At 42.4% G+C, this 20575-nt stretch overlaps 1 protein-coding gene across 2 annotated transcripts in view; it reads left to right on the top strand.

The window, feature by feature from the left end:
• The window catches only part of MAP1A (microtubule associated protein 1A), a 546065-nt gene that overhangs the window by 343666 nt on the left and 181824 nt on the right, over positions 1-20575 (top strand). For both annotated transcript variants that reach the window (XM_078683312.1, XM_078683311.1), the window contains exon 2: positions 12576-12658. The gene's annotated coding sequence lies outside the window, so the exon portion shown is untranslated. The remainder of the gene's footprint in view (positions 1-12575; positions 12659-20575) is intronic.

The following is a 20575-nucleotide window of genomic DNA, read 5'->3' as shown; positions in this document are numbered from 1 at the left end:
GACAAAGAGACTGATTACGGAGATGTAAAGAGAGACAATAGGTGGACGAGCACATATCGATCTCTATCTCTTTCTCTCTCTCTCTCTTTCCCTGTCTATCTTTTTTTTTTGTTTTGTTCACAACAAAGGGGGAGATGTCGTGCCGTGGGAATGGCACTAGGACCCTGGGGTACAGGGTAGGGGACCAGAGACACCGGACACCACATCCGGTCAGGGGAGGGGACCAGGGGTCAGAAAGCAGCAGGACCTCGGAGCGAGAGGTTGGGGACAACGAGCATGTAACGAAGAACCTAATAAAGAAATATAGAAAGTCCTACCGTCTCCTGTGTTTCCTAAGGTCAGGAGAACACGACACTGACCTCAATGCAAACGACTATAAATCCCAATTAAGAACCTCATTCTTGAGAACCTTTAGGGCAGAGTTCTCCAAACTGGTCCTGTAGAGGTTTAGGGTCAGACTGAGCATCATGATTTTTCACATATTTTTATCTACTTATACCCAGCAAGATGGCGAGATGGCCTTATCAAAATTGTAGTTTTTTGTAAAGCATACCCGGGCTTGTAACTTTGCCAGCGGTATGTGAGTTTTTATTGTTATCAAGACGGGATCCTGGTTTTAGGAACGCATTAAGAAACCTAAGTATTTTATGGGAAGCTTAGGACGAATCTGTGGTAATTTCAAATGCACATTTCCCTCTTACTCGAGCAAACCTGATTTGGTCTTCAGTGTCAGGCATTTCTGCCCCCTCAGGCTAGTGCCAGAGATATATAGTGTGTTGCCACATGGTATTGGAGGTGTTACATCCAAGGAGGGAGAAGAGACTGAGCCTGGACACTGCAAGTAAAGGATGGTGTGTTTAGACTCTGGAGCCAGCTTGTGTTACCAATTACAGAACCGTGCAACCAGGTTCGTGAGACAGGATCTGCTTCAGGGTGATGGTTCTATAGAGATGGTTGTGGTCAGGTGATAAAACTGCTTGCATTTACTGGGATCATTGAATTCGCTTTCTACTATGTTTAGGTAGCGGTTGAGGCTGTTGTTCTAGTGAATGGATTTCGATAACCAATGCTTATCTTTATCCAGATTTAATTCATGTACTTTTTACCTTAAGATAAATGTGAAATGCGTGCCATCATGTTTAAAAGCACTTCTAGGCATGATCGAGGTGCTGTCGACTCACCTCTCTGCATGCCCATGCTAAAGGTTCCGGGTGCAGTCTAGCCAAGGTGTCCGACAGGTGCAGCTATCTGTGGTCAAGACCTCCTGCTTCTTGTGGAAATGGTGGTATCCAATGACAACTCAGGCTGTGTGGCGATTCTTAAAAGTAAACTTTGCTTGTAGTATGGACGCATAAGTTGTCCTTGTTAAACAGGTCCAATCATATTAAAGATAATAATCCCAAACACAAGCGCACTTTCTCTAAGGCATGTGCCTTCTGCTCTGTACTCCGATGCACACCTGTATTGAAGTGTGAAATTGAATCATCAGTCTTACATTTTGGTCTGTGTGGTGCACATAGACTAGACTTGTTGTGTCTTTTATGTAACACATAAAGACATTTTTGGTGGACACCATGACCTGAGAGAATATCACCTTAAAGCAGTAACCAAGTTATATCTGAAAAATGACTCATGATGCAGTTTTTTTATATGAAAAGATGGTTTGATGGCACCAAACAAGATATGAGAGGAAGGACTACAGTCAAGTGACATGTGCAAAGAAGATAGCGAAGAAAATGCTGCCATGTCCCTCCCTCTTCAATTGGCAAGCAAGCGTTACCACCCTCTTTCCCACCTCCTGCTGCGTGACGCAGCACTGCTCAGCGATGGCAGACTCCATTTCTAAGGTGATGTGTGCTGTGCAGTGGGCATGGAGCAGCCATGTAACAAGGACCCAAGATGGCGGAAGAAGAAAATTCCCTTCCAGACAGGAGCAGGCACGTGCCACCAAGGTGCCAGTAGGAGGAGGCGCGTGCCTAATTATCGCGCGTGGACTCCGACAATGCCGACAAAAAGGCATCTTAACACTTGCATTCTCATGATATATATGTTTTACGGTGGATCTATTACAACTATATTTAACTGAACAACGCAGTGCTTAATAAGAGTAGAAGATAATTACCTGACCTCGGTCCCGTCAGGAGAAAGAACATACTTAATATCTATGTGTATGTGAGAGGTCAGTTTCGAATTTCATGCTGTCGAGCCCTTCTGAAGGGTTATTTTAAGCGCTGAACCTGCTAGTAATTGCAGTCTTATAAAGAGCCCATTTATCTTAATTAAAGTGAGATTGAGCCAGTTATCCATCAATGACTGCTCCGGTCATAGTTTTATTTTAGAATGTAATCAGGCTGCTGAGGCGGAAAGGAATGTTAAAGTACATTTAGCTAGAAATAATCGAGATTTTCTGGGCAATGCACTTGGACTAACACAAGGAACTTAGGGCCTTATTTACTCCCCGGTCGGACGGCCCGTAGCTCAGCCGTGGGGACGGAGTAAAGTACTTTGCTTCTATGGTGGAGAGGCTGCCCAACTAATTAAACAATAATGGCCATTATGGTGGGATTTTCTTTTTGGAAAAAAAATAAAAGAATGCATCCCTCGACATGGGAGGCTTCTCTCATGGCGGGGGAGGAATAATTAAAATGGTTTTAGTGTTCTTTACCACCAAGTTTTACCTTGCTGTAAGGTGTGGTAAAAAAGGACTACATTTCCGCCCATCTAAATTGGGTGGGTGGACATGTAGCCATTTCTCTGACAGTTCTTAGTCCCAAAGAAATTTGGCCACGGTGGAGGCAGTGTAGTCTTCCCCGTGGCCAAACATATGGTCAGCCCGAAATTACATTTGGTGGGCCGACTGCTATATTGGTAGGGAAGGAACTCATCGCAATTGCGACGGAGTACCCTCTCCACCAATATATAAATCAGGTCCTTAGTTTCTGGGTTTTTTTAACGCCTATGTGATAGATAGATCCTGACATTCCCTTCATGTCTTTTACAGTGTTTATTATCATTTGCTCTACATTGTAAATGTTTTCTGTCAGTACCAGCTCTATATTGAACCTTGTTATTGTCAAAATCTGGTCTCCCCCCACCTCAACTTACATTAGAATTGGCTGGCCCTTATTTCCTAGGCCTCAGAAAATAAAATGAGGGAGTGTCTAAATTCTTACAGATGTTATCTATATATAACGAGTAGCTCCAAACTTTTTATTTATTGTTTGAGTTCACACAGTAGGTATATTGCTCAAAATGTGAGAAATATAGAAAATTATTTTAAAAATTGGGCTATTAAAATTCCTTTCATTTGGCGAATTATCCACTTAATCAACTGGTAGAGTCCTCTCAGCATTAGATTTTATCTAATCTTCTGATTACAGGTAGCTGGGCAAATCCTGACTCTGCCCTTACGTGCTTCAGGAAAGAGTCACTTCTGGCATTTGCTACATTAATCAATCTATTATTTTTTCAACACTATTGGCTCTCCGCTGTAGTGCTTCCAAATGTGTTTTTTTGTTTTGCATACATGTTGTGGCATGTAAACCTGAATGAAACCTCGGTGTTCATTCGGGTTGTGTTAGATTTATGTCTTGCATTTTATTAATCAGAACGCCAGTGCCTATAGTAGTTCATGCTAATATCTCTATTTCACTCTACCATGTAAATATGCAAGATGGTTTGGAAAGTTAACACAACCCTGCCATCGTGCCCCGCTGTCGCCAGTGGCACAAACCACCGCTACCATGATGTCCATCCACTCGTGGACCCCATCTGCCCATTGCCCCCACCACTCTTTCATGAAAAGACTTTTTCCGATCAGCAAAGCACTAATGCCCTTCCTCAATGCTTTCATCGACTCAGCCACATTTCTGGACATCTGGAAACAGGCTACCATCAATCCCCTGCTCAAGAAGCCATCCGTTGATCCAGCCACACTCTCCACCTACAGACTCATCACCATCCTAACGTACCTGGCCTAGGTATTAGAGAAGCTCACCAATCGATCCTTCATCAACCTTCTCAACATCCACTAGCTCTTTGACGTAATGCAGTCCAATGTCAGGCTCAAGCCATAGTACAGCAGCAGCACTGATGGCACCACAGATGACTTCAGCATGTTACTAGACAGAGGAAAAACTGCAGCCCTCATCCTTCTGGACCTCTCTATAGCTTTTGACGTGGTCCCTCAACCCCATCCCATCAGACGTCTGTACAAAGTGCCCGCTTGTCTCTGGTTATTTTCCTTCATTACCGGCAGAAGGCAAGCTGTCAGTCTGGCAACTTATGCTTAGTAGCCCGCAAATTCATCTTTGGAGGAACCTCAAGGTTCATCCCTCCTCCCTACCGTCTTCAATGCTTACATGATCCCCCTGGCTAACGTCATCCATGCCCAACACATCACCATCCTTTCCTATGCTGACAACACGCAACTCATACTATCTTTCTGAGACAGGACCCCCAATGCAAAGAACAAGCTCATGGTCAACATGACTGAAGTGGCTAACTGGATGAAAGTGAACTGTCTCAAGCTCAATCATGACACACTGAAGTAATGAACCTCTGCAAGAAAAGCTGGTGGCTGGCCAAAGCTGGTTCTACACCCACGCCCAGCACCCATGCCAGGAAACAAAGAATCATCATTGACAACAATGTCGGCACAAGTCAATGCCGTTACTGCATCCTGAAGCTGAGAAAAATCTTTAAATGGCTTACATGCAACATGAGAAAAAAATGTAATTCACGTCCTATTCACCAGCAAGTTGGACTATAGGAACCCTCTTCGCCGGTATCATCAAGCAACAGTATCAGCAAGCAACTCACCAGATGACTACAAAGCATCAGGAACAGGGCAGAGAGACTCTTACTCAACCTTCCACACAGAACTCACATTACATCGCACCTTAAGGAGCTCAACTGGCTCTCAACACACAAACGTGCTCAGTTCAAACTCCTCACTCAACTGTTTAAGGCACCACACCACTTAGGCCCCATTTACCTGAAAGATCACATCTCCTTCCATCAACCACGGAGACACCTCCCCTCTATAACACTCCTACTAGCACACATCCAACACATACATAGAACCAGATACTGAGGACTGGCCTTCTCTCAGTGCTTAATGTGAGCCAGCGGTTTCTGGTGCTGGGCGCAGGCACTTAATTGTCAACACCAGCACTCATGACAGTCTTCTACATGATGGCAATGTTTGTCTAAATTACAGATGAACACAACAACAGATGTTTATTGTTCAATACACATTAAACATGACTAATATATGCTGCCCAAGCCATTCTTATAGTTTGGGGGCCTATAATTGTCACACTTGTATGGTGTGATGGTTAGTAGCTGTGTTGCTTCTATAATTGGTGATGCTGGCAGGGGCAATGGGTGGTGCAAGCTGCAGTGGCCTCCTGACGAGGGGGCTGGCACTTAATATTTTACAAATTAAGCACTGTATATCACTCCTAAAGTGCAGAAGAACCTTCCATTTCACATCAGATCATCCTCCCCTCTTCTTGAATACCACTAGAAGCTAAAGACCTGGTTATTCAAATAACCACCCTGCCCTAGGCAAGGTCAGGTACAGACACCTGCTCAGAGCCAGGATACCCTTGAGGGTGACAGTGCATTATACAAATAAATATAACATAACCTACTACATCTACAATCGCCTGAAGTTAATTTCATATCCTGGAAGGGCAGACTCAGTCTCCCATCCGTCCAAGGTTGGTAATTGAACACAATTTAATGTGTTATATGCAGCGCTTAGAAATTGCAGAAGTGTGGGATGAAGCACTATGTGAACACAAGTAAATCAAGTTATTATGTGACATTCACATTAGTCATAGTGCTCCTTACTTTATCCTCTGGTTGATCTCGTCAGACCATTAATGAGGTTTACCATGGTCACTGCACATGGACGTTTGTTTTCACTGCTTGCAGCTAAGGAGTAATCACATTCACCCTATGCCTTCCCATTGCCAACGTCTAAGGGATCTCTTTTTATTCTGTACAGTATTGTGGGATGCACCACTGACTTCATCATGCTAAGGCTTGGGAATGCTGTTTCACTATGTAACCCACTGTATCAAGGTGCTCAAAGCAGACTTTAGGGTGCCAATATGAATCCTTTCCATCATTTCTACTCTTTATCTATAATCCATCACTTATTTTCCCTTTCCCATTCAAGAACTTAAAGTTAGATTACAGTCATTGGGGGGCAATAAACTGGTAACAACCGGAGGCTAATGACTAAAGGTGTTATGTAATTTCTCCTATAGTGAAACTTGTCAATGCTATTTCATTGGATGGCTACCTCTAAATTGGAATAGGTGAGTGTGTTCTAGTGCTTAATTTGTAAAAAATGAAGTGCCAGGGCCCTTCAAGGAAGGCCACTGCAGACTGCACCACGCCAGTGCTGCCAATGAAAGTACCAACATAGCATCTAGCCATCACACTCCTACAAGTATAACAATTCAGGCTGCACAAAGCTATAATAATGTTTTGAGAGGCTGGTATTATTCATTTTCAATGCCATTTGACTTAATAAACATGGCTGTCGTGCTTAACTCAGACAGCAAGACATATTTTATTAAAAACACATGGCCAGTTATCAATCATTAATTCCAAAAACACAATGTACATATATTTTGTGTGTTTGAGTCTTTATCTCATTTTACATATGTTCATTTTAGGGTTTATCACTGTCATGAAAAACATATCCATCTGGTACAATCAAAACACAAATTAAGACGGACTGCACCAGCAATAAACAAAACAAATCACAATACAATATAGTATAGCACATACAAATTATTCAAACATCATTAGCTACTGAGCAAACCGGAATAATGGCCAATAGACCCAAAAAAGTTAACTTAAATGTTTTTTCTACCCCGTTGGTTATGGAATGGGGTTATATAACCTATATTGTGTTACCACACTCAGTAGTATCCCAATAATATTGATATTTCTTTTTGGAGGGTAATTAAATTCTTGTTTGAATCCTAGTTAGTAGGTTTGTCCTTGAGGTGGTACTTCTAATAAATCCGCATGTAGCAATGTGAACACGTTTCGACATCATAGAAAGTAGGGGTGTATACAAATCTTTTTGGAGGTCATCATCAGGGCAATGGAGAAAAACGTGTTAATTCGTAACCAGAATGCTGAACATACTCACATCGTGTGTGCGGCAGCTTTTTGGACGTATTGGTGTTGTCAACAACCGAGAGAATCAGTTATTTATTTGATAAGCCAATATTTTCCGTAGAGAACGGGACCTGCTTAGCTGGTCCTCTTCCGGGTTTGAACCAACAACCTGTCTATCTCAGACAGTGCCACCATGTGGTGAACTGTCACTAGCCGGTGCTGATAATTACGTGCCAGTGCAGAGCACAGAAAACCACTGGCTCAAATTAAGTACTGGTTTGTGCATTTACTCAGGGGACCATTTTAAGGTCAGACAGAGCAGAGTGTCTTTGATGACATCACAGAATGTTGAGGCTGGTGCTGACTAGAGACAGGTGTCAGGGAGTTGGTAGTCTGATGAGGCCCTATAAATGTAACTTCAGTAGATTTTAGTTAAAAACGTACTTAGGACCTATCTTATTATCAAGAGAGAGGCACCAGGTTCCTGAATTAATGAACCAATTCAGGTATGCCAACCCTTACTTCAGTGTGGTTCTTAGAGAATCACAGGATGCTGGTTGAACCATTAGAGCATCACTTTAGTGGTACTGGTGGAAGGTGAAACTCTCTGGACGCTGGCAAGGCAGCAGCAGGAAAGAATGAAAGAGCTGGGAGTGTGACGAGTTTGAATGTGTTGCCATTACATGGCTCTATCGTTCATAGCACTCGAGCAATGAGATAGCTAGGGTCTTTGTCATTTACAGTTACATTTTTTTTGTCATTCACTAGAAATAATGCTCTTAGGGAAAGAGGAATGTTAGGCAAGAAGGCGATATAGATATGAAGCCAGAAGCTTAGTGCTTGGCTAGTCTCTTGCAAATCATTTGGGTTATATTGCACATAGGCGAAGCAGATTTTTTTTAAATACAGGTTATTTTTGTGTCAGTCATTTGGAGAGTAAACCTGCTGATGAAAAAGAATACTGAACCCTCACTGATGTCCTATCCAGACACATTATTGATTGTTGGCGCTATGTACCGCTATATAAAAAGAGTGATACAATGGCAGAGTTGAAGAAATTACCATCTTCAGAACCATATCATATATTATTTCAATGCCTAACACTCTGTGAAGAGGTTGTGACTTTATTTGAATGGAAGGAATAACAACTCTGTGGCTGGGATGGACACCCCTCAATTTCTTAATAACATTGGTTCCATTCGACAAATCTGCAACAACAAAAAAACCAATACAAAAACACACTTTGTCGTCTTAATTGCAAAATGTGGGTACATTTATCAAGTGGAGGCCAATAAAAAGAGAGTAACAAAAGTGCCATTTCCCATTTTAATTTCCAAACCATTCTTTGCCCCTCAGTACTGGAAAAAAATGGTTGATCAGATTTACACAAATTTCGGCATGAAGGTAAAACTTTACTGAAGGAAGTGCCTGTGCCTATTTTTGCAGTACATGTATTCTGTAGGTTTTGAGAAATTAGCATTTGAAAAGGGTCCCCGTGTCTTGCAACAATTGAGTAGCCACATAACTGGGCAGTGTGAGCTCGCCTAACCCACAGGCCCATGTGGTGATACCCCAAAGGCAGCAATAGTGAGTAAAATATATTTTAAAAACTATTTTTCTGTGAGGTTTGCAAATTCTACCACCCATTTCTCAGTCCTCAGTGCAGTTCCATATATCACGTCTGGGAACCACTAAGTGGCACAAGCTTCATGGGCATGGGGGCACAAACCTAGGAAAAACTTCATTGACCCATGTTGACCTTCTTTGAATGTTGCAGCATCTCTATGTGATTGTCACCATATTTGTGCCTGTGATTTGTGAACCACAGATTTGGCACAGGTCCTTGAAACGTGCCCTTTATTCATAGTACTGGACATTGAAGTTTGCCCGCGGCTGAGCCTGTTAAAAGAAACAAAGTTTGAAGTGAAGTTTATAACCTCATAAATTCAATTGCTAAAACCCCAACTAATGTGCAGTTATGGTTAATAATAGAAACTAAAAAAAACCAGAAATTCTCCTATTATATTCAGGACTACAATATGTAACTCGCACAACAGACATGCAAACCATTATCACCTTCGCTGCGGCACGAATTCCGCTGCAGTGCTGGGTCATTCCAATCTCGGTCGTGGCTCGAACGGCCCCCAGCTGTCGTGCGCACACGCCCACCATGACTCATGACGGCTGGGGTCCATCATGAGCACGGAAGAGGTTAACACACATAAAAATAACTAAAAGCAAAACGTAATAAAACAAAAACATATAATCAAACTAATAAATAAAAATACAATCACAGTTGTGTCTATTGAAGTGGTTAGGGTAATATGATATTTAATTTAATCTGTAAAATGATTTACATTTGGAACTGCATCTGTTTCATTAAGGATGAAGTTATTGTGTTTGGTGTGACAGTTATGGTTTGCATGGTTATTTTGTGAGTTTTGGATTGCTGCCCTAAACATAACTTGCGAATCTCAGTGGTTTTTTTTGGTAGTAATTCGTAACCATAACTGGACTACTTAAAATATTTGATTATATATATATATATATTTATAGATAGATAGATAGATAGATAGATAGATAGCGAGAGAGAGAGAGAGAGAATTTCATCCAAGTTGGGTACAGCATGATAAGGCTCATGCAGAAGCATAGATCCTTCAAATGAGAAGGATGGGGGTTGAATCACAAAACTGTCTTTCCACAATTTTTTTCATAGAGGATTCTTTGTTTTCCTCTTCAGAAAATGTGGTTGAGCAGCATTCCACCAAAACTGGCTTCAAAGTAAAACATTGTTCAAGGAATTGGCTTTGTTTGGATTGGTATACATCCAAATAGTACTTTTTGGGAAATGGGCCCGATTCCTTAAGTCACAGTCCTGGTACCGAGACCAAAGACTATAGGCTATGAACGCAGAGGGACCCCTCCTCCTGGCAGGATTCGCTTCAAAAAACATTTATTTCATATTTCGAAGGGCTCTTTGAGAGACCCCCACTTCGGCCTGGGGCTCCGGGTATGCCCTTCGTGGCCTTTTGTTTTTCTTTTCAGGATGCGGGCCACAAGATAATATGTTTTCTTCCTGCCAGGCAGCCAACGCCTCCAGACCATGGTATTTATTTTGAATTTGTAAACCCAAACTGGATGCCCTTAACTGCAGTTTCTTTATTTCTGCCGGTCTCTGAACCTGGGTTGTTCTCTCTCCTTACACACGCACAAACACCCCCCTCTCTGACGAAGGTTATACCCCCTCTTCTCAAATATTTAATGTCACTTTTACAGCCCATCTACTGACAAGTATTTGCGAGTTTGTAAAAACTCTGTACACTACCCAGATGCCAGAAATATAGGCTTTGTGAGTTCTTGTGTGCCATTGTCAGCTGTGAGCGGTCAATGGTTGCCTTTGCATGGGTCTCTCTCCTTTAGTTTTATGTTCTTGCCACTTGTAAGTAGACCAGTGCCTCATGAAATGAAATTGGATTTGTAAAGCGCATGGCTGCCCGAAAGCGTCCAAGCGTCTTTATTCCTCTTCTCCCCATATGCTCTGTGCTAATCATCATTCGAATGGACTAGTTAATATTTTTTCTTCCTCATTTCCACGCTCCTTTATCCTAACACAAACTCTTTTAAATCAATGTACTCCCTCCCTCCTTACCTTAATGCTCTGGCTGGTGTTTACGTCTATAACGCCACCCACGCACCATCAGCAAGAAAATCTGTTATAGAGTGAGTTTGAAGTAATCACCACAACACATAAAAAACTATTCTGTGTACGTGCAAAATACCTATCATCTCATCTCAGGAAATGCTTTTGTAAGATGTATATGTTATTATCAGCTAGAAGTGTTATATGTATATGCCCCTGTTACTTCATCCCTCTGTGAGACTAAGGGCACTCTTGTACACCAGTTGTCTCCTAATGCCATTGCTCTGCCATTCAGCTAAATACAAAATACCAGTGGGCACAAGTATGTAGAGCGTAGGATGCATACACCGTGCATAACAACGGTTCCCAGCCTATTTAGAACACAACAGTGTCAAAATCAGTCTTAAAAAATGTAACAGTGAAATAACAGCTGATCTAAGATGAGGGGCAGCTATTAGTGTGCACACCCAAATGAGCTGCTGACACTGGAATGTGCTTCTCCACTCATGCGTGACGGGAAGAAGCTTAAAGGTGGAGAATTTGATTTTCTCTGGTTGAGGTCGGAATAGTATTTTCTCAGAATTTGCTTGATTGTAGCACAGCCTGGAAAAGTGTTATAATGCAGGCTCAGTGATATTGTTCATGAAAAAAACCAAAAACATTATTTGGACATTTTTATATAGAACTCCGCGTTGCTTCTAGGATGCCTGAGAGCGCTGTACAGTACACATAAAGTACAATCTTCTTGGTGGCATAAGGCCAACCGGTCAAATGGCATGATCTGTTTCAGACCTTTCCTCCTCACCACCATTAGGTCTGTGACCTCATCACAGGACATTCTTCCAACAGGCGTTGTGTGCCAGGCCGTGTACTTTTAATTGTTTGAATTATAACTTACTGTGTTGGCTGCTAAATTACAAAAAGCACACTGAAGTATTGTGAATGTGTCATATTACTGCACCTATCTCTTAAGAGCACCCTTCAACTGGCTCTGCTCTTCTCTAACTATGTCTAAAAGGTCACTTGCAAAAAATCAGTCTGAGCAATCGTTTTTTCTCTTTTAGTTTGTGATGACTTCCAATAGACCAGCAACATTAGTCGAAAGATAATAAAGATTCAGCTGATTACTAATGAAACAAGCAGATACAATTATTGTACTGCTCTGAGTCATTTCATATAGGATTCACTTGGATTCTTATCTTCCTAACTCAACATTACCCAAGTCCTGGGTCTTTAGTTTGAAAGAATCTTAACAAAACCTTATTTCTTCCAAGGTAGGTCTCTGAAAAGGCTCTGATACCTTCCAACAGTCTCAATCTGCCTGTCATTGCTTATTACAATCATACATAATGGATTCCTTCTTGCAGTGTAAGTCACCATCACTAACCTGTCCCCGCGCTGGTGACTTCTCAACCATGATATATGTGTAAATCTCCTTGGCAGCTCCAATTCAGCTGTGACCCTGAAGTGCCGGAGCGAGAATCCATTATTAATACCCGTGGCACAAAATCTGACATGATTGCTGAATGAGGGCTGCCTACACGATTTATGTTTTCTTTGCAGTGGATATCGGATAGTAATCAAATGCTCAAGCTGACTTTACTCTGATTAGAACATTTACTGCAGCCTATTGAGCAAGATTCAATACAGGTTCGTATATAGCTCCCTTTAAACTGCTTTGGACATATATGGCTGTTCCTATATATTTAATGTTTGGTTTTAGACTTGTCTTTCTCTCGTATAGAAAGGCTGTTCTAACCTCTTGATGACAATTTTGTTTTTCTAGGCCAAAGAACTCTCCACCACAAGAGTGATGTCTTAGAAACTGTGATCGTAGTAAATTCAACAGCAGACAGCATCGTATCAGAGGTAAGATTATTGAGTTTTTCTTTAGTGAACAAGAGTATATCTTTGATGCTCCAATACATTAAATATAACACGGCCAAGTGATCACAACAAAAATACATTGATTAGAAACCCGTTTTTTTCCATGTCAGATGTGAGCAGCTTACCTCAGTCAAGTTTTCTTTGTGTTCTGTTACTCTTAGTTTTGTATTTCCCTTTTGCAATATAGAAGTATAAAAATAAAAAGGAATAAACCACAAAGAACTGGATCAGCTACTTGCACTTAATATGAGATGACTTAAATCCCTATGGGGGTCGTCCATTTAAATCAGAAAAAGACATATAGGCATCAAAGACACAGAAGAAAAGAAACTCAAGGAGATTTTTATTAATTGACTTTATTAAAAATATTGTAAGGAATAAGACACTGAATAAATAGAGACATTTTGTTATCTCCATTTTTGTGACCAGCCGGATCTATCAGTTCATAGTTCTCTCCGGCATGAGCAAGAATAGTGAAGATTAGATTTCTTCCAAGGTTATGGTGCATGCCACAGGCTACCAAGAAGGGAATGATCTGCTTTAGGAAGACACTGATCTCTTGATGCCCCTCTGAGGACCATTCATGCACTCAATGAGAAGTCCAATAAAACAGAGGCTGTCATTCAGGATGTGTGGAATGGAAGTTGGAGGTCCTGGCTGGTTGTGTGATCCATGCCGAGGAGGCATCAATAGCATCACCAGCTTCTATTAAAAAATTAGAGGCCCAGAGGGAATTGGCGAATGTCTGCTTCATCAGAAATGGCAGAGTTTAAGAAGTGTGCCAAATGCAGTAGAATTTGCCAGGGTCTCCTCAGGCTGTTGGGGGTTCATGAGGGTGGTGGAGGAGAGGTCACTTATGCCAGTGTAGGAGAATATCCTAAAGAGCTAATGGGGCTGACACAGAAGGATCCTAGGTGGAGGATCCACAGGGCTTATTGACTGCTATCAAGGAAAGGAGGTTAGAAAGTAAATGCAGGAAGTACCAGGAAGGCTATTTTGGACTCCCCAGAAAACAGATAGAATTATTTGAGAGCAGTGTTGCAGGAAAAGCCTGTAGTAATTGACACCTGTCGACTACTCTTCTTCCCAGACAGGAGTCCGGTTACCCTAGTCAGAAAGCTAGCACTCATTGACTTATTAGTTTACTAAAAGACACTAGTTATGTTTTACCATGCATTCATTCTCATTTTACCCATGGAAATATATGTTTTTCTTACTAGCCTTTTGATTTCCCAATATACCAGTGAAATTGTATTTTCCCTAATTGTCCCTTTAGCCTACCAGCTCAATTTAGAGATTATTTAGGGTTTAGTGTAACATACAACAAAAGTACAAGCTCACAGGCGTAGCAGCGCAAGAAGTGTGAGTTTTTCACCTTACAATCACCTTTGCACACATAGGTGGTAAAAACAAAATTTTAAACTCATCACAGATCTCGTGATCAGCAACCCCAGATCTCTAGCCTTTCTATCCCTTGACCGCTAAAATTTGCAATAGTTACTTGTAATTGTGCAGTACTTCTTGTTAAGATTGGTCAGCTCCTGGGGCTATGTCACTTCTTGTCCAGAACAATGCCACAGAGGTAAACGGAAATGGTAGCTGCTATTTACCCCGCCGCTGGGTAAATAGTGAATATTTTCTGCTATTTACTCAGCAGCTGGCTAAATAGTAGAAACTATTTATTATTTAGCCAGCGGCCTTGACAATAGCAGAAATTCTTCCCAATTGACCCAGACACTGGCTAAATAATAGAGATTCTGTACCGTTCGTCTGACAGCCATGAAAATAGCAGAAAACTTCACTATTTACATGGCCACAGGCTAAGCCGTAGAGATTCTGCACTCATCAGCTGGCGGCCATGCAAATAGCAGAAACATGTCATTATTTACCTGCCCACTGGCTAAATAGTAGAGATTCTACACTGTTTGGCCGGCAGCAATGCTAATAGTAGACAAACTTCACTATTTACCAGGTCACTGGCTAAATAGTAGAGATACTAAACTGTTTGGATGGCAGATGTGCAAACAGTAGAAAAACTTCATTAGTTACCTAGCTACCGATTAAATAGTAGAGATTCTAGACTGTCTGACTGGTGGCCGTACACATAGCAGGAAAACTTAAATATGTGCCCGGCTGCTGACTAAATAGTAGAGATTCTGTGCTGTTTGTCTGGCAGTCATATAAATAGCAGAATACTTCACTATTTACCCAACCACTGACTAAATAGTAGAGATTCTGCACTGTCTGGCTGGTGGCTGTACACATAGCAGGAACACTTAAATATTTACCTGGCTGCTGACCAAACATTAGAGATTCTCCACTGTGTGAATAGGGGTTGTGCAAATAGCTGAAAAACTTTAATATTGACCTGACCGCTGTCTAAATAGTAGAGATTGTGCATTGTTTTAACTGTTTTTTTTGTAAACTTCTACCCCCCTAAGAGACTGCTAATATCCTGTTCTAAGGGGACCTGTTCTCCATTGCAAATTAATTACCACCTCAACTAGGGGGGCTGTTAGCTTATCAATGGTTTACAACAGCAATTGCAGTCACAAACTATCAATACATTTGTTTTCAAAGTAGAAAGGGGAAGAAGGAAACCCTCTTCATGAACCCTCCTATTTGCAATTCAGAAACAATAGCATAAGTCCTTTTATTAGTCTAATGAAATTTCCAACTCATGAAAGGGTTTTGTACATAATGGTAAGAACTTTTGTGGTCACAAACTTTGTTCTTTTGCGACATGAGGTCATTAGTGCTAAAACTGGCTTAGATGCAGGCACTAAGTTATAGGTCTAAAGGGTCTAAATGTTTCCAAGTTATTTTGACAGACATGGCACTCCATTAGACCATGGGATAAAGCATAGTGACATGGTAGGCCCTTTATGGAGCTGTCTCGTGCTCTACAAATGCTCCTATTCCTTTATATTTACCTGCAGATGTGACTAGTGATAAAGATGATTATAACATATTTTACTCATCTAAAGCTAGATACTAGGCCTGGGCGGAGCTCCGTGGAGTTACCGAAAAACTCTGTAGAATTCCGTAGAGTTCAGCGGGCTGGGGGTGTAGGCCTCCCAATCTTCTTAATCACGTCATGCAGAAGTAAACTACCTCTACTGTGAAATGGCCAGTCCTGCCAAGTATAAGCATGATATAAATACATGCAGAACTCTCCCCATTCAGAAGTACCCCTTCGCATATTATCCACACTCAACCCCTCCTACTGCCTGTAGCACGACTCACCTTCAGGGTACAGCCACCGTGGCAACTCGAGGCATACATTGGAGCATCACAGCGCAACACGGTCCGTCAGGAGAGACATCACGCCACCTCTAGCCCTGGAGCAGTGCGCACTTTTTCTAGGGATGACATACAAACTCTAAAGCAAGCACAATCCACTTTCAAACATAGCTCAAAACAAACCGGATAGAGCTCTGTTGCAAGCTCTGTCTCCATAGTTCAAGAAAGAAAACTCAAGCACATCATTATGCACAGAAAATGTCAACATCGGCTGCCTACTGACTGTGGAAAACTCTCTATTATGTGCACTCTAAATGCAGGTACATAATTACTGCATTGTAGTATTACCTGTAAGTTAGCCTGTACTCGAACAACTGCTGTGGAGTTGTACTGCTGACAGTGTGTGTCACACAGCAGAGGTAAAGGGCCACAGGTTACACCAGGTGCTGTAACGGTGTCAGCTCAGCTGGAGGTAGACAGACGAGAAGCCTCCTTCTGTGTTGTACTATTGTTTGTACTCTGCCGATACATGTCTGTGCAATGTGCTGATATGCAGCAAAGTGCATTTATTGGGGTTGGAGCCAGTGAACTCCACAATGCATAGGTCGGCGGAGTTTTTGCTGAACTCCTTGCTCCAAGCGGAGCGCGGAGTGGAAAAACTCTGTGAACTCTGCTGGCGGAGCAGAGTCAACTACCCACCCCAACTATATATTTGCTCTCGCTCACAAAGCCATGGGAATCTACAAGGGCCAGATATAGGATTTGCAAAAAGCACCATGTTATGAGAACAACTCTATTTCAGCGCCAAACACCTGACAACTAAACATCTGAAGACAATGATTTGTAAATGCAAAAACTAGAAATGGAAATGTTGTATCCCAGTAGCATAGAGCCATCTAATATTGAGGTTGAGTTTCTCTAGATAGAAACAATTGCATAAGGCCCCTTATCAAGTGACCAACACAGTATAATGGAGAGGCTTCATTCCAATCTCACGACAGAAGTAAGAAAAACAATGGTCTTGATTTATAGTTTCGAGGACATTGTAAACTTCGTCAAGATGGCAGAAGACAATACCTCTGACAACCTGAGGGACCTCTGCCCGCCAAATTTAGAGTCGTCCACTTGCTTTGTGGGCAACTCTCTACATTGACAGAAACCGCTGTCATAGCGGTTCCTGTCTATGCACAAAACATTTGAAGGACGTTACAGTCAGGTATGATGGCCGGCAAGCAAACTTTGAAAAAAGTTTTGTTTTTCATAAACAGACTCCCAAACCAGGACTAATAATATTCATTATTTTTTTCCTATCCCTTATAGGCTGATTTTACTCTGAATAGGGTATATAGTATAAAGTCCTTCCCTCGACGGCCCATACTTTATCAGGCCATCAGAGGAAGTCATCTGTCGAGAAGCTGCAAGCAAAGGAATGGGGCTATAATTAATTGAACTGAATGTCATTGGAATATGAATTAATTTCCCCATTAAATCATAGAAATAGAAAGATATATAGGAATCAAAGACACAGAAGAAAAGAAACTCATTGAGACTTTTATTCATTTACTATTTCACAAATATTGTAAGAAATAAGACACTGAATAAACAGAGACATTTTGTTATTGACATTCTTGTGAGCTACTGATAGATAATTATATAGTTCCACTTTAAAACTCATTTTACAGCCTGGAGAAGTGGATCCACTATTGAGGTTTCAGAACTGAGTTGGGATGTTTATCTTTCACCTATCATTTTCTAGTTGTCTCTCAGAAAGCCTTGTGCAAGGTGATGGCTCTCACAGCAGCAGCAGTTGTGCTGGCACAAAGCAGAAAGAAGCATGAGATCTCAGCACCTGGCTGTCATCAACCTTTGCTGTAGTAGTTATCAGGCACAGAAAAAAGGGCAAACCTACTTAGAAACTTTGACACCTTTAACACGAGAAACTGATGACCAACGCCTCACTTCTACCATCTACCTTATGTCATCACTCCGGAAGTACTAATCAGCAACCCTTTGTTAGAAAGGGCCTCACAGATTTTTGGGGGTAGCATTTTCTCCAATATCCCTCACTTCAGTACTGGGTCTCTACCCTCTATCCACAGGGATGCAGTCAATACACTCCTACTGTGTATGGAAGCTGTATCTACTCTCCATCATGTCATGCAAAATGTATCCCTCTGGTCCATGTCCAAAAAGATTCTTCACACAAAGAGTCTAACCACTATGCAGTATTGGGCAGATTTTCTAAGGGCTTCTGACCTCTCTGGTTTACTAGCCCTCTTCCTGGTCCTGCTTATTCTGTTCCTTCTAGGCCACCTCATTTTCCCCCATCTGGTCCACCTACACCTGATCTTACTAGTTTTCTGGGTCCTCATCCAACATGTCATGATACTCTTGGCTCTGGTCCTCCTGCTTGTAGTCATCTTGTGATTGAGCAACCCATCCGCTGAGTTCTAAATCAGACCCTTAGTGTTGGTCTCCTTGGTCCTGGTCGTCCTCGTTCTTCTTGTCCTATTGTGCTTGTTATCATCAAGTTTGCCTTTTGGCCATCATGGCCCTACCTGTTACTCCCAGTCTTGGCTTATCTGGCCCTACTCTTTTGTGGTCCTCTTGGTCCTAGTTACCATTTCTGGTTCTCCTCACCGTCCAACTGCTAGTCCTGGTGCAGCAGGTCATGGTCCATCTTGTTTCTTGTGCCTTAGCACTCTTAGTCTTTGCCTTCCTGGTTTGGGGCATCCTTGTTCTCCTGGGTCTGTTCCTTGTCCATTTAGTTCTACTGGTACTACAGTCATTAATGTAGGTCCTCTTTGTCCAGGTTCTCCTTGTGCATGGTCATTTTGGTTCTGGTCCTCCTGCCCATCACTGTCCATTGCACTTTGTCTTCCAGATGCTGGTTTGCCTTCTTTCCTGGTCATGCTACTTGTAATCATTGCTCTGTCCCACGTAGTAATCCAAGCCGTAGTCCCCTAGGTCCTGGTCTTCATGACCCTTTTAGCCCTGTTTCCGGTCTTCCTGGCCATGATCCTTTTAGTTCCTAGTCCTCTTTCTCTGGTCTACTGGGTACTCTTGGTACTGCCTCCCCCTCAGTCTTCGTAATCCCTGTCCTGTTTATCCTAATATCTTGGACATACTGGCTATTGCCCAATAGGTCCTGATCTTCTTAGTCCTCTTCACTCTGGTCCTGGTCCTCCTGGCCATCACCATCCTGTTCCTTGTCTGCATGGTCCTACAATAACTTGTCCTGTCGTAGATCATCCTAGCCTTTCCTAGTTCTAATGTTCCTTGACCTCTGGTTCATGCTAGTCTAAGAACTTTCGGTCCCTGTAATTCCTGGTTTGACTGGTCATCATTCCCATGTACACTTGCCCCTAGTCGTTTGGATCCTGGGTTTCCTGTTTCACAGTCTCCCGGTCCTACACCTTTTCATCCTTCTCACCATGAACCTCTTCCATCAGTCCTCCTGGTCCAGTTCCCCTGGTTTATCTAGTCCCCTTATTTGCCTGTTCCTAATCCTTCTGATCCTGGTCACCTTGGTCCATGTAGTCCTAGTCTTAGTTCTGTTATCCCTTTATCTGGCACTCATGTCTCTGTTCTTCTGGTGCTAGTGCCACTGGCCTTGGTTCCCCTAGCCTTCCTAGTCCCCTGTTCTCCTGCTCCTTCCTATTCCTACTAGTCCTCTTGGTCTCCAGGTTTGCCTATTATACCTTGTTATTGTCCATCTGACCATGGCCCCCTCTATCATGGTCCTACTAATGCGGGTCCTATTGGGTCTGGTCTTCCTTTTTCATCTGGCACTGGTCCTCCTAGTTCCTATGTTGTAGGCCACCCTGATTCATGTAGTTCTTGTAAACCTGGTTAAGGATTCCCCTGAGTCTGAACCTCCTGGACCTTCTGATCCTGGCCCCACTGGACGAAGACTTTCTGATCCTTTATAACCCTACTGGTCATTCTAATCTAGGGTCTCTAGGTCCTGCTGGCCCTGGTTTCTTTCTGGTTGTAGTCTTCCTGGTCCTGTTTGTTTTGCTTCTGTCTGGGCCTTTGGTCCTTTGTCTTTTGTCTGTGGTCTTGACCTCCAGTCTCTAGTCCTTCTCTCCATTGGTATCCATTAGTCTGTCTACTTGGGTTTTCCACTCCTGGCCCTGGTTGTCCTTGTCCCTCTGGTCCTGGTGGATGTGTACAGGTCCTCATAGACCTCCCTGTTGCTATGGTACAGGTCCTTTGTTCCTTCTACCTCTGGCCCTTCTGTGCTTTCGGGTCTTGTCCACTTGTTCCACATATTCCTGGCCCTCCTGATCACCATAGTGCCAGTGCCCGTAGTACTGTTTTTTATTGTCCTGTTCCTCATCGTCTATTTGTTCCTGGCACTGGTAACTCTGCACCTCATAGATTAGGTCTCACTTTGCCTGGTTCTTCTTGTCCTGGTCCTTGTGACTCTGGTTGTCCTAGCACTCCTATTGGTCCACCTCTTGGTCCCTATTGTCTTATTTTTCATCCTCCCCCTACTACAGCCTCCAAGCCTGTCACACTGTATTTGTTTTTAGCTTCCAGATTTATGCTGATACAGCACTGCCAAATACAGAAATGAGGGCCCAGTGTCATCCTCCACCTGGGTACATGTATATGATCACGCCATACATGGAGCTCAGTGTTACACATGTT

Source organism: Lissotriton helveticus, chromosome 3_1, assembly GCF_964261635.1.
Source record: "Lissotriton helveticus chromosome 3_1, aLisHel1.1, whole genome shotgun sequence".
In the NCBI taxonomy this organism is placed as follows: domain Eukaryota; kingdom Metazoa; phylum Chordata; class Amphibia; order Caudata; family Salamandridae; genus Lissotriton; species Lissotriton helveticus.
This window is presented reverse-complemented; position numbering and strand designations above follow the sequence as displayed.